Source organism: Hylobates moloch, unplaced genomic scaffold (genome assembly GCF_009828535.3).
Source record: "Hylobates moloch isolate HMO894 unplaced genomic scaffold, HMol_V3 SCAFFOLD_3, whole genome shotgun sequence".
NCBI classification, from domain to species: Eukaryota; Metazoa; Chordata; class Mammalia; order Primates; family Hylobatidae; genus Hylobates; species Hylobates moloch.
This window is the reverse complement of record NW_026652278.1, coordinates 1,964,197-1,978,814: the sequence shown is the minus strand read 5'-3', so window position 1 is coordinate 1,978,814 and position 14,618 is coordinate 1,964,197.

The following is a 14,618-nucleotide window of genomic DNA, read 5'->3' as shown; positions in this document are numbered from 1 at the left end:
TGATGGTGCCATCAGCTTCCTGCAGATGGGAAGGAAGGGATGCCTTTGTGCTGCTGCTGTCTCTCTCCAGAGCCTCTGAGCCTCGTCTTCTCAAAGCATGCACCCCCCAGCCTCAGGTAACACCGGGATTCACCCAGACTGGGCATCCAAATGGATGTGGCCTTGACCCTTCTCCTACACCCCTGTTGGTTAATGTTGCTGCATCCTCATCCAAGTTTTCTTTTTTAGAAAACAATATATGTTGGCGAAACCCCATCTCTACTAAAAATACAAAAATTAGCTGGACGTGGTGACGGGTGCCTGTAATCCCAGCTACTGGGAAGGCTGAGGCAGGAGAATCATCTGAACCTAGGAGGCAGAGGTTGCAGTGAGCCGAGATCACGCCATTGCACTCCAGCCTGGGCGACAGGGCGAGACTCTGTCTTAAAAAAAAAAAAAAATGGTTATTTTTTTAACTCTTATTTTAGATTTGGGGGTACATGTGAAAGTTTGTTACATGGCTAAACACGTGTCACAGGGGTTTGGGGTTCAGATTACTTCATCATTCAGGTATTAAGCCCAGTACCCAAGAGTTATCTTTTCTGCTCCTCTCTCTCTTCCCACCCTCCCCCTCAAGTAGCCCCAGTGTCTGCTGTTTCCTTCTTTGTGTTCGTAAGTTATTATTTAGCTCCCACTTATAAATGAGAACATGCAGTATTTGGTTTTCTTTTCCTGTGTTACTTTGCTAAGGATAATAGCCTCCAGCTTCATCCATGTTACTGCAAAGGACATGATTTTATTCTTTTTCATGGCTGCGTAGTATTCCATGATATACATATACCACCTTTTCTTTACCCAGTCCGTCACTGATAGGCTTTTAGGTTGATTCCATGTCTTTGCCATTGTGAACAGTGTGGCAATGGACATTCTCATGCATGTGTCTTTATGATAGAATGATCTATCTTCCTCTGGGTATATACCCAGTAAAGGGATTGCTGAGTCAAATGGTAGTTTTGCTTTTAGCCTTTTGAGGAATTGCCACACTGCTTTCCTCAATGGTTGAACTAATTTACACTCCCGCTGGCAGTGTATAAGCAGTCCGTTTTCTCAGCAACGTCATCAGCATCTGTTATTTTTTGACTTTTTAATATTACCATTCTGACTAGTGTGAGATGGTATCTCATTGTGGTTTTCCTTTGCATTTCTCTAATGATCAGTGATAGTAAGCTTTTTCTCATATGCTTGTTGGTTGCATGTATGTCTTCTTTTGAGAAGTGTCTTTTCATTTCTTTTGCTTATTTTTTAATGGGGTTGTTTGTTTTTCTCCCGTAAATTTGTGAAAGTTCCTTATAGATGCTCAATATTAGACCTCTGTCAGAGGCATAGTTTGCAAATATTTTCTCTCATCCTGTAGGTTGTCTGTTTACTCTGTTGAAAAAAAATTTTTTGTCATGCAGAAGCTGTTAAGTTTAATTAGATTTCAGTTTTAAATTTTTGCTTTTGTTGCTATTGCTTTTGGTGTCTTTGTCATCAACCCTTTGCCCATTCCTATATACAGGATAGTATTGCCTAGGTTGTCTTCCAGGATTTTTACAGTTTAGGGTTTTACACACAGACCAATGAAACAGAATAGAGAGCCCAGAAATAAGGCCTCACATCTATGACCATCTGATCTTTGACAAAGCCGATAAAAACAAGCAATCAGTCAAAGACTCCCTATTCAAAAAATGGTGCTGGGAGAACGGGCTAGCCATAGGCAGAAGATTGAAGCTGGACCCCTTCCTTACACCATATACAAAAATCAACTCAAGATGGATTAAAGACTTAAATGCAAAATCCCAAAGTTTTTAATTCATAAAAAAATTAAGCCTTAACATTAAGAGGGGAAAAAAAGATCTCAAACTGCACAAACAGCCTAAGCTCCACCTTTGATAAAATAAAGAGACACATGTGAGTGTACACACATGTGGATATGCAGATGCACCTACACACGGCTTCAGATCTGACTCTTAATTCATGCACCCGACATGTGAAAGGCCCCAATTTCTCCAACACAATTCCATTTGCCAAGGCCCCCCTCCCCCTCCTCAGATGCAGGAATTGCTCACCTCTGTTTTCTTTGGGAGTCTCCACTGGGTCAATGAAACCGTTTTTAATCTGGGGAACACCACTTCCCTTCGTGTTCTGATCTAATCTGTCACTCTTTGGTCCTTTTATCTGGCATTTTGTCCTTTCTATTTAATTCTTTCCTCTCAAACTTGTCTAAGGTAAATACCATGCCTGTGGTGCAGTGAGTCATTTCCAGCTTCCTTATCCATTTGGCTGAGACAGAGCACCTCTTCCTTCCTTGTTCTTCTCTGAATGGATCTTGTATTAGTCCATTTTCACACTGCTATAAAGACATACTCAAGGCTGGGTAATGTATAAAGCAAGAGGTTTAATTGACTCACAGTTCCACATGGCTGGGGAGGCCTCAGGAAACTTACAATCATGGCAGAAGGGGAAAAGGCACTTCTTACATGACGGCAGGCAAGAGAGTGAGCAGGAGCAGGGAAGACTGACCCATAAAACCATCTGATCTCATGAGAACTCACTCACTATCATGAGAACAGCATGGGGGAAACCGCCACCTCTGATCACCTCCCACCTCTTCCCTCCCTTGACACCCATGAGGATTATGGGGTTTACAATTCAAGGTGAGATTTGGGTGGGAATAAAAATCCAAACCATAGTATTCTATCCCTGGCCCCTCCCAAATCTCACATTTTCACATTTCAAAACACAGTCATGCCTTCCCAACAGTCCCCTAAAATCTTAACTCATTTCTGCATTAACTCAAAAGTCCACAGTCCAAAGTCTCATCTGTGACAAGGCAAGTCCCTTCCACCCAGGAACTTGTAAAATCAAAAGCAAGTTAGTCACTTCCTAGATACAATGGGGGTACAAGCATTGGGTAAATTCTCCCATTCCAGATAAGAGAGATTGGCCAAAACAAAGAGGCTACAAGTCCCAAGCAAGTCTGAAATCCAGCAACGTAAAGCTACTAAATAATCTGTTTTGACTCCATGTCTCAGATCTATGTCATGTTGATGCAAGAGATGGGCTCCCCATGGTCTTTGGAGCTCCACGCCTGTGGCTTTGCAGGGTAGAGCCAGCATCGGCCGGAGGACGTGACTCTCCCTTCTCCATCATGGTATGCTTTTGAGACACTTTAATCTGACAGGAGAACATGCATTGTGGCCCTGTCCCCTGTGTTCTGAGCACATGCTTGTCCCTTTGCCATGACTTCTGCGGCCCCAAGTCCCTTCACCTCCCTGGAGCCTCTCAGAGCAAGGGCCTTCCTGGTAAGTGGTGCTGATATGGTTTGGCACTGTGTCCCCACCCAAATCTCATGTTGATTTGTAATTCCCAGTGTCAGGGGAGGGACTTGGTGGGAGGTGATTGAATCACTGGCAGATTTCCCCCTTGTTGTTTTCATGTTAGTGAATGAGTTCTTAGGAGATCTGGTTGTTTAACAGTGTGTAGCACTTCCCCTTCTCTCTCTCGCTCTCTCTCTCTCTCTCTCTCTCTCTCCTGCTCCACCATGGTAAGACATACTTGCTTCCCCTTCACCTTCCACCGTGATTGTAAGTTTCCTGAGGCTTCCCCAGCCATGCTTCCCGTACAGCCTGCAGATCCGTGAGCCAATTAAACCTATTTTCTTTGTAAATTACGCAGTGTCAGGTAGTTCTTAAGAGCAGGGTGAGAATAGACTAATACAGGTGCTATTCTGTACACCCATTTCTTTTTTTTTTATTTACTTATTTTTTTTGAGATGGAGTTTCACTCTTGTTGCCCAGGCTGGAGTGCAATGGTGTGATCTCAGCTCACCGCAACCTCCACCTCCCAGGTTCAAACGATTCTCCTCCCTCAGCCTCCCAAGTAGCTGGGATTACAGGCATGCGCCACCATGCCCGGCTAATTTTGTATTTTTTTTTTAATTATACCTTAAGTTTTAGGGTACACCCATTTCTTTGGGAAGCAGAATAACTCTCTCCCGCCATATTGTGGTTGGTCTTGGAGTTCTCTGGTTCCCATTTAAAACCAAAGCTCATCTCAGGTGCACCATGTTATCCACATTCTAAGAGCCTGTCATCATGGGCTTCTCTGTTGGAGTCTCCTGACCCCCACTTTCTTGCAAATGCACACGTGCACTGTGCCTGTCAGGGTCCACGGCCCAGTCTGCATCCCAGCCAAGTGTGCTGAGATAAGCTCCTGAGGACCAGGGGTAGCTTGTCCCCTCAAAGGGTCCTGGGTTTCCTGGAAGCCCAAAGGAGTCTCCATTCCCCTGCAGGACCAGCTCACTTGCCTGGGTCACAGTCATCCTGCCTCAAACCTGAGCAGGAAAAGTGCCGGCATCTTGTCAAGGGGAAAGCGTTGTGCTAATATCCGGGACTGCTGTAAACTATCTGGGTTGATATCGGAGAAGAACGTTCAAGGGACTTCGCTTCTCCTGCAAATGACACAGAAGGGGAAAGCTCATGGACATGGGAAGGGCATTTGCAGGAGCAGAAAATTAAAAATAATAATAGCTTTCACTCCTGGGAAATGAGAAATTCACAAAACCCTCTGAGGCTGCTGAACGTTCAAGTGCTGTTACAATAAACTGGTTGATGATTAGGCAAAGTGCTTATTTTTAAAATGCCAAGTCTTGGTCACGACAACATGGAAAACACCAGTACATGCATCCATTCATGTATTCATCAGAGACTGTGCATGGGGTGCTGGGGACAGAAACGCCGTGCCTCATCCAGCCTGTCGAAGGTCCTGTTTGCTCCGAGTGAAGCCAAGTCGAGTTTTACTCCTTGGCAGGGGCCACAGTTTCTGTTTTCCTTAAGGATGGATATTTTGAGAAGCCACATATAACTTCATGATCTTCTTAGAACAAGCCCACATTGCCCAAGCAAAGTTCCAAAACGATGCACAAATTATCAGCTGATCAAAGCGAGTGAACCATGGCTGCAGAGAGACAGGAGTTACTGAGGGTTGCAACATAGGCACCCAGCAGTGAACAGAACTGGTTACTTTCAGTAAGTTAAACAAATGAATGTGTTTTTTTCTATCAATTAAGATGATAAAACACTTTGACCTTATGTAATTGCTTTGTGGTTGTTCTTAACAATTCTACCAGCCCACCCCTAAAACAGCCTGCTTCCAGGCAGTGATGGGGAGACCAGGCACAGTCCAGGAAAGAGACAGTTACCTAAACAAGACACATTTCAAGGCAAAAGGAATTAAGTTAAACAAAGACTAAAGCAGCAGATGAAGGATCAGCCGTCTCTAAATCTGGGGTCTGCCTTATTTTTTGCTTTTACTAAAGCAAATTCAGATTCAATATTTCCACTCTTGTAATCATAGACTTTATCATGCAAACAACAGAAATAAGTGACTGGATACTTTTGAATTAGATGATTTCGCTTCAAGGAATACCTTTTAAGCTTCATATACAGAGACAAGCGTACGTAGAAAAGCAGACAGTGAAATTATTTAAATTTGCGAGCATTACGGTACTTGAATTTTGCCTGTGTGTAAAGAAGAATGTGTTAGTTAATGCATCCAGTGGGTGCTATGAGGACCCACAGTAAAAACATAGTGATAGAACATCACGTATCATGTGGCTTCTAACATGCATGCTTTTAAGACCAGTAAAAAAAAATCATTTTAGAAGTTTCATCTCTTTAAATTAAAAAATTGATCTTGTCATTCTCTGCAGCAAGCAGAAGCGGCATCAGGGCAGCTGAAGGGAGGCCGTGAAATGAGGCTGAAAGGCAAAGAAGATTGCAAAGGAGCTGCTGCTGGAGTGTGGAAAAAGGAGAAAAGGAGAAATTTCATCCAGAAATCCCAACGTGCGCACCCCGGAGACGCCCCTCCCCTGCAAAGCTCCGTGGACAGAGGCAGTATCTGGGCTCTCTCCGCGGACAGGCCCAGTACACACCTGCATTTGCGAAGGAGAAGCGGGTCAGCTCCAGTTGGCCCCTCGCTGCCAGAGGACACCTTCTGGATGTGCTCCTTAAAACTAGAAGGGCAAAGAGCAGCTGGGCATCAGCCGTGTGGGAGAGATGGCACCTCTAGCTGCCCGAGAGACTGCAGGGCCAGGAGGCTCAGAGGGCACCAGAGAAGTGTGGCCCACGTGCTGATGACACGGAGCAACAGGAAAGGTAGGCCTCTCCCCAGGGCCCCTTCCAAAGAGGCTCTGTGTGGTGTTGAAGGGACACTGTGCGTCTCAGTCTTTTTTTTTTTCCACAGAGTTTCACTCTTGTCGTCCAGGCTGTAGTTGCAATGGCGTGATCTCAGCTCACTGCAGCCTCCACCTCCCAGGTTCAAGCATTTCTCCCGCCCCAGCTTCCCGAGTAGCTGGGATTACAAATGCCAGCCTGATTTTTTTGTATTTTAGTAGAGACAGGTTTCACCATGTTAGCCAGGCTGGTCTCGAACTCCTGACCTCAGGTGATCCACCTGCCTCAGCCTCCGAAAGTGCTGGGATTACAGCCGTGAGCCACCGTGCCCGGCCACATCTCAGTCCTTTACTTTCCTGTTGCGTCAGTCCAAAGTGCTCGCATGACTCGAGGCAATGAGAACACGTCTGAGTTCCTGCTCAAGCCCCCAAGTCCCACGGGCAGCCCCGTCGCAGCTGGTGGACCAAGTGTGTTTAGGGCCCAACCTTCATTGCACTGCGTTAGCTTTGGCTTGTGGATGAGCAGCATCGCCTTGAATGCACATCCGTAATCACAGGGGGATGAGAGAGAGACAGGGCGGGCTGCAGGACCCAGCAGCCAGCTGGGGATTCCGTCTCCTCTGCAGCTGGGAACCTCTCCCCAGAATACCTGGGGCCCACAAAGGCCAGCTGAGCCACGATAAGAGTTTGTTGGTTCCCTTCCATTAATCACAAACATCTCAGAACGAGCTACAGACTCATAAGGAAAGCTGCTTCCTGGCAGTTTGATTTTAGTGTCTGTCTTTTGAAAAATTCCCAAATGGGAACAAAAGTAAGAAACTTAAAAGCTTACAGACGTCACATTCAAAATGCACAGTGAATCACGCACTTGAAACTAATGGGCCCGCAGTAGATGTGGTCCTGAGCTGACAGCAATGACGCAGAATGTGCCACAAAGCGTAAAAGCTGTCCTTCGGAGATGAGAGCTGACAGTTCGCATAAAGTACGATACTTTTTAAAAAAGTGCCAGCATCAGTCAAATCAGTCATAAGCAGGAGCCTGACAAGTCCTCCGGATAAAGTCTTTTCCTTTCTGTGGAAAAGAAATCAAAGGCAGCGGGATCCACCAGGGACCCCTGTTACCCTAAATAGATGCGAGAGTGAAAGCCTGTGAGCTCCAGCCTGGAACTCGCTCACTTCTGAGCTCCAGACTCAGATATGCCACTGCCTTGGGGTATCTTCCCTGAATGCCTGCAGGAATCTCACATTCAACATGTGCAGAATGGAGCTATCTTTCTCCCAGATCGGATGGGTCCCAGGCGCTCCCCCCTCTAGAAGTCTTCCCACTATTGCTAAGCAGACCAGCCCCAAGTCACAGAGTGTCCCGTCCTCCCTGGCGGTCAGTCTTGTAGATTCTGCACTCGCTGCATGTCCCACCTCTGCCGGCCATGTTTGCCCCTCCTTGGTGTCTTCCCTGCCAAGGCCGGCACTGCCCCTCCTTGTTCCTTCAGCCAGCCCTGCCACCTGTTCTTATGCCTGGTCACAAGTCCCCTCTTCAGCATCCATTGGACAGTGCCTTGCCCTGCTTGCACCCCTGGGAGGGGAAACCCACACATCCCAGGGCATCTGGCCCTGTCCCTCATCCCCTTCTCCCACCACACTCACCCTCTACCTCCTCCACAGGCACAAATGTCCCACTGGCTGCCCCTGGCTCTGTGCGGGAATGCGTGCTCATCCTCTGCCTAGGAGTCCTGTCTCTCTTTTGTCACCAGCAGCTTCAGGTAACTCAGCTCAGGTGTCACGTTCTTGGGAGCATGACTCATAGCCTGTTCCATCCCCACTGCAATGGGTTGGCAATTGCAGCATGGACAGTGCCGGAGCCACAGGGAGGTGTGGCCAGGATGCCATGAGCCCCGGTCAGCAGGCACACGGTCAGGTTCAAACTCAAACTCAAAGGGCTGGACACAGCAGTGCCTCACACATGCAGCTTGCAATCAACGCTGGTGGAAGTTCTGACGGGCAAGGACGTGTTAGCTGAACTCTGTCTCCCCAGCACCCCCTGATTCCATAATAGTGACAAAAAATCCAGGCAAGGAAGTTTAGACGTGATAACAACCATGTCCTCGCAGTGTCCCCAGGAGTATTACACTCAGTGTCAAACGCTGCCACATGAAACAAAGACCACAGGTAACTCTTGCAGAATGTGTTAGTGTAATCGTGGACGTTCGAAAGAGTTATCCTTCTAATTGAAATATGTCAGAAATGGGAAGATTTTGCAAATACTTTAAATTGATCAGGAAGATAAAAATCTTATACAACACTGCATACAAATTCACTTTCATAAGCAACAAACAAATCCTGATCTATTATACAGACCCAAAACCGTCTCTCCGCTTTTTATGCAAACAAGTGATGACTCTCCCCTGGATCCTCGTCCTGCAAAAAGGCAGCATTGTGCTGCCATCGTCCCGCTTTGCTTTCCAGGAACTCCTCCATGGATTCCTGAAGGTCTTGGTCATGTCTCTGCTGTGGCAAGCTGGCATTCTGACTGGCATTGGGAACTCCAGCTCTGCTTGAAATGACGGTGCAGTCATGCAGGCATCTGTACTGAAGAGGAGTCAGTGCCAGGCCCGTGCCAGGACAGGGTGTTCGGTGGTGGGCAGGGAAGTTGGAGTGCCCACCTAGAGGGACATGTACAATGGGGTGACAAGCAGGGCTCTACCACATGACACAGTGTGTCAAGGTAGGTGCGGACACCCTGAGGGCAAGTTGCCCTAGGGACACAGCGTTTCCAAATGCAATGGGGTAGAGTTGGGAACATGCATCGCCTGGAAGCCCTGGGGGGTTCACATCTGTTGCTCACATAGTGAGACAATCACACATCCTTTTTCCCCGAGCATGAACTTTCCAGCCCCGCTCCTGGGTGCCCAGAGGCTTAAGGTGGCCCGTTGGCTATTTGTGGTCTGAGGTTCACCACTGGGAGCTGGAACCCTCCATCGCCTGAGGCCAAGGGCAATGAATGATGCAACACAGATCCCAGGGAGACACAGGGGCCTGCTCAGAGGAAAGGGTGCCTCAGGCGGCTGCCCTGCCCAGCTTCTGCACTGTGCCACCTGGACCCTGCTCCCCACACGGAGCTCTGCCAGGACCTGAGTGGGTTGGAAAACGTACTTTGTGTACAGCCCACCCACTGCCTGTGCTGAGCCAATAGGGTGCTGACCAGCCCTGCAAGGGCCAGGACCTATCTCACCTCCCCAGTGCTGCATGCAAACAGTAGGTACTTGATAGATGTTTGCTGCTGGGATGAAAGGAAGGCACTCCCTCTCCATGCAGTGATAGAAGTGTACTGGGGCTTGGCGGACCTCACTTTGAGCTACAGTCAGAATTTACGTGTCTGGGTCAGGCCGGATGAGGAGATCTGCTATAGGGATCACAGCCAGTTCATGCCCACTCTAGCAGGCTCAGCTGCAGACATCGCAACCCCAGCGCGGTCGAGAGGTAAGGCAGAAAGCACCCGCAACGCCTGAGGCACAACAGAATGGGAGGATTCCCATCCCAGCTCAGGTCACACTTTAACCCGGCTCTCCTGCTCTGTCTCTGTGGAAGGTCATAAGGTAGCCAGTCCCTGAGACGCCATGGCTCCACCTGCATGGAACTGAGAAGTCTGCACCACCACGGACCAGATAAGTGTTCAGCAAGCATCGAGTGTGCAGCACTGGCCTGTGCGGCTGCTAGTGCTTTGAAATGATGTGGGTGCGGTGGCTCACTCCTGTAATCCCAGCACTTTGAGAAGCCCAGGCGGGCGGATTACCTGAGGTCAGGAGTTCAAGACCAGCCTGGCTAACATGGTGAAACCCCGTCTCTACTAAAAATACACAGATTAGCTGGGCATGGTGGCACATGCCTATAATCCCAGCTACTCTAGAGGATGAGGCAGGAGAATCGCTTGAAACCCGGGAGGCGGGGGTTGCAGTGAGCTGAGATCACACCACCGCACTTCAGCCTGGGTGACAGAGTGAGACTCCGTCTCAAAAACAAACAAACAGAAAAAGAAATGATGAGGGAGAGGTCAGTTTGATACTGAAAGAGGGAGACACAGCATGTTCTGGAGTGCGGAAGGAGTGAAGAATGACTCCTGCTCGTCCTCAGGGAGAGAGATGCTTCTCAACAGGAAGTGAGAGGTGGAGATAGGAGCAGAGGGGGTCTTGGAGATGACCACGTCTGTGTCCAGAGGCCACCTGTGCTCCCGCAGGACTGTGTACCTGCACTTGGGGTGGTGGGAGTTGGCTCTGAGCTAACAATGAACCTGGCCATGGCCCTGTTAAAGGAGAAGAAAGGAAGTAGGCAGCTATAGACCCAAGCTAGACCTGTTCTTCCCAGAACCCCTTTACGGAGTGAGAACTGGCAAGAGTGGCATTTGCAGGTCCCCAATGGGAAGCTGTGGCCTCAAGTGTCACGATGGGGCGCCCAGCCAAGAACTGGCCACAAAGCCCCGTCTGCCCCAGGACCTGCTGCACAGAAGGGGACACAGAAAGCCTGAGTGTGGTGTGAGGATGGAGGGAACAGGGGTGGCCTGGAACACACCCGCATTCATGGCCGTTCCTCCCTGCACCACCAGCACGCAGCAATTACTTCCGTGAAACCAAATAAAGGGACACCATTCCCAGGTGCCTGTCTATAACTTTCTGTTCAGAGATGGTCAAAAATTCAAACACCCCACAACTTTCTCTTGTATCTCCTGCACAAACAACTTACATTTTAAAGTCATCATCAATTAAATTTATCTTCTGCTGCTATAATAGATAAAGCAATTTATATGCAATTCCATTTCTATTCAATTGCATTTCACTTTCAGAAGTGTGTGTGTCATAAAATAGGGCTCATCTAAACATGCATGGCAAATATACATATTTTTGGTGCTCAAACAAAGGAAAATAGAAATTGTCAGCTGGAGGGTTATTCATGTAAGCACAGTAACCAGAGAAGTGGTATTGTGCTTATTTATGCATCAAACTTCCCCAAAAGCCTAATAAATCTTTTGCATCTTATAATTCATAAGCCCAGAGAAAAGGAAAATGTGGAATTGAGACATGTGGCCAGAACTCACATTTGTGGAACTTTTTATCAAACATAAACAGAGCCTCATGAAGCAACTCTTGATCAATGCATCTCCCAGAAATGCCCACTGATATGCAGCTGCCTGATAGGACCTCATATTTTTGTTTGCTTGTTTGTTTGTAAATTTGTGTGTTTTGCTGAAGCCAACAAAACCACATGCTGGAAAACTTGAAAAAAGAAGAATGTATTGGAAAGTACAGCAGCAAATGCAGGATGTTTCACTTAGCAATACCCAAAGCCCCTCTGGTGTGCCTTCCTGTACTACCAAGGGGAGGAAAGAAAGAGTTTACTTTCCATCATGCACCCTGGATTCAGCCAAGCAAACCCCAGACTCATAAAGAAGAGGTGGACAAAGTCAGGTGCAGCAATGACCTTGAGCAGGGGAGTCTGAGTCAGACCTTCCTGCTGGGGCTTCAACTCTTCAGGGACAAATGCATAGAAGCTTCCTTTTCTTCGTCTCAGAGTCACAGATGTCATTTTCAAGAGACAATGAGGGTTTCCACCAGATTAGGCCCCTGGGTGTTCAGATCTCTCTCCTGGATTTCTTGATCCCAAATGTGAATTATTCTTGAATCTTTGTAAATTCTGTGTGCCAAGTATAACTGCTAACAGGTTGGTTGCAGGTAATGCATCCATGTAAAAACGGAAACTGGGATTTCATGGCCTGGTGCCTTAGCATGAAAGGATAGGATGCAGATGTGGACGGCACAAAATGATGAAGCAGTTACTGTAGTTATCTCCTAAATTTAGGATAAAATGCCTTCTGAAGCCAAGGCACTGGAGACCAGGTTGCTATATTTATAGACCATCAGGTGGACACAAGGAATTTAAGGACTGTTGGGCAGGTGGGTAGCTTCTAATTATGATGAGAAACTTAAAAATGAAGCAAGATCAAAGCTGAAAATTCTTAGCTTAAGACATGATCTGGAACAAGAAGATACTATGATAGTCTTAAATCTCTTAGAGCTGGAAATCAGATGCAGAGTCTGATTCCTAGCATTGTCGAATTACGATATAAGTTGGGAGTTTTATCCATGGTCTCTGCCAATCTCTAAAATGAAAAGTAGGCCATTGATTGGGAAAGACAAGGGACTGAAAATTTGAATAGGGGTATTTGGGGGGATTAGGATGAAACCAGGGACTCCAATCTACCAATGGGTTGAGTCTCCCTTGCCAGAAGTAGCAGCACCTTCTCCCTTTCCCAGTTTGCCTCCTCCCTTGGAAACTTCAGCTGGCCTCACCAGAGACTGCTTCATTGCAGAAGGATGCCAATTCTCTTGCCCTATCACTGACAGACTCCATTTCCTTTGAACCTATTATTAGAATCAGATTCTCTTTGTGACCCAGGAAGCTAATTATAACATCAAACCCAAGAAAAGAAAACACTCGCTAAAATAATTGCAAGATTTACTAATTTGTATCAGAAAGAAAACTTGAAGATTACGTACACAGGTATGGATTTGAGGATACTGGATGTAGGGGCCAAGGCCATTCATTCAGATAAAGTTTAATTTATAAAATCTGAGAAATTGGCAGAGATTCTGGATCTGATATGCTCACTTTATCAGCTTAGAATGGCTTTGATTGATTTCTCAGTTGGTCAGCTCTAGGCTAGACTCCATGACAACTACACCAAATAAAGTTGAGATGCCAGAAATCCTGTGGAATGATCAGGATGGATCTGGGTTCATCAGACTCAACTCTTGCCGGACTTGGTGGAGAGGACTGATCAGCTTACAGCACCTCCAGAAAGCTGTTGTGACAGCTTAGAAGCCACAGAGCCCGCCGCTCTGGAGAAACATCTGGAAGAAGCAGTTGGTGTTCTAGCAGGAATCTCTCTGCTGTTGCTGCCACCAACCCAGACTCCTGATCTGAGAACTAGATTCTAGACCCCCGCCCATAACTGCTGCAGAAAGACCAGGCTGTGGCCGGGAGATCCAGTTTCTAGGACACTGGCTGGCTATTTGCTTCTGCCTTCAAGCACCATAAGGGTATGTCTGGCTAGTAGAGTCTTGGCCCCACGTAGTGACTTCTAGGGTCTAGAAGACAGGAAGTTTCTCTCCACGGGAGATTAATTACATGCTGACGGAGCCAATGTGCATATTTTCCAAAGGATATGTTTTAAATCATCTGCTCTAAACCCATGAGCCCATCTTAATAGAATAAGATCTGGGATGCATGCCTTCACTCATCTATTCAACAAATATTCGGGGACCCATGTCCTGGAAACTTGAACACACAGATGAAAGAGCCCTAGGCTCTGTGGGAAACACACCCAGGCATGGAGACCTGTGGGGCCATGGGGGGCACGTATGAGCCAAGCCCTGGAAAGGTGGAGTGGGGACCCTCTGCTGTCGGTGGGGGCAGGCAACTTTCCCGGGTCATTCCGGGGCATTCCAGGGAGTGAGAGCAGCAGATGAAAAAGCAAAGACACATGGCCGTGATAGTGGACTTGGTGAACTGGATGGTTTTTGCTGGTGTGGAGACATCAAAGCTTAACTTGCTGGGAAGGAGAATTTATCTAAAGGTGTCCTTCAAAGCTGCAAGATGAATTCTGCATCAGGTGCAGCATTCCTCAGCTATTTTTTTTTTTATACTTTAAGTTTTAGGGTACATGTGCACAATGTGCAGGTTTGTTACATATGTACCCATGTGCCATGTTGGTGTGCTGCACCCATTAACTCGTCATTTCTTTAATCAAGAGGAAAATAACAAAATATCTTGCTTCAATTAATGAGATAAATAACTGGTACCACGTAGACATCAGGAACTGAGACATGCTCTAGAGTGAAATCGATTCCTCTCTTGGAAGAAAGCACTTCTGCTTCCCGCACCCTCTTGACCTCTTCACTCAGAGCCAGGCTGAACCCAGGCCAGGGACTAGCTCTCGAGCTGGATGGTGATGCAGCCTCCCCTGCCCCAGTGCACCTCGTGACCAGGATTAAAAAATAACACACCGAAACGCCTGTCATCTCCCAAGACTAGTAACATCTTCAGAGCATAAAGAAGACTCCAGAACAATCTAGATTAACATTCCTATTTTACAATGGAGGGCATTTTATCAGAAAAAAGGGTGAGGAATGTATCCCAGTCACACAACTAGTTAGCTGCATAGCCGGGATCAGATGCCAACCTCCCTCCCTCCGTGTCTCGTGCGTTTTCAATACCTGCGGCACTGCCTCATGATCCAGGAAGCTGGTGGCCACCAAGGATATTTCTGTAGGATTATTTGGGACCCTAAATTCAAGCAAGAGAGAAGACTGTACAACATTCTCAAAAATAGCGATGTAACATGCTCAGACATTAGACTCTTAAATTTGTCCTTAATT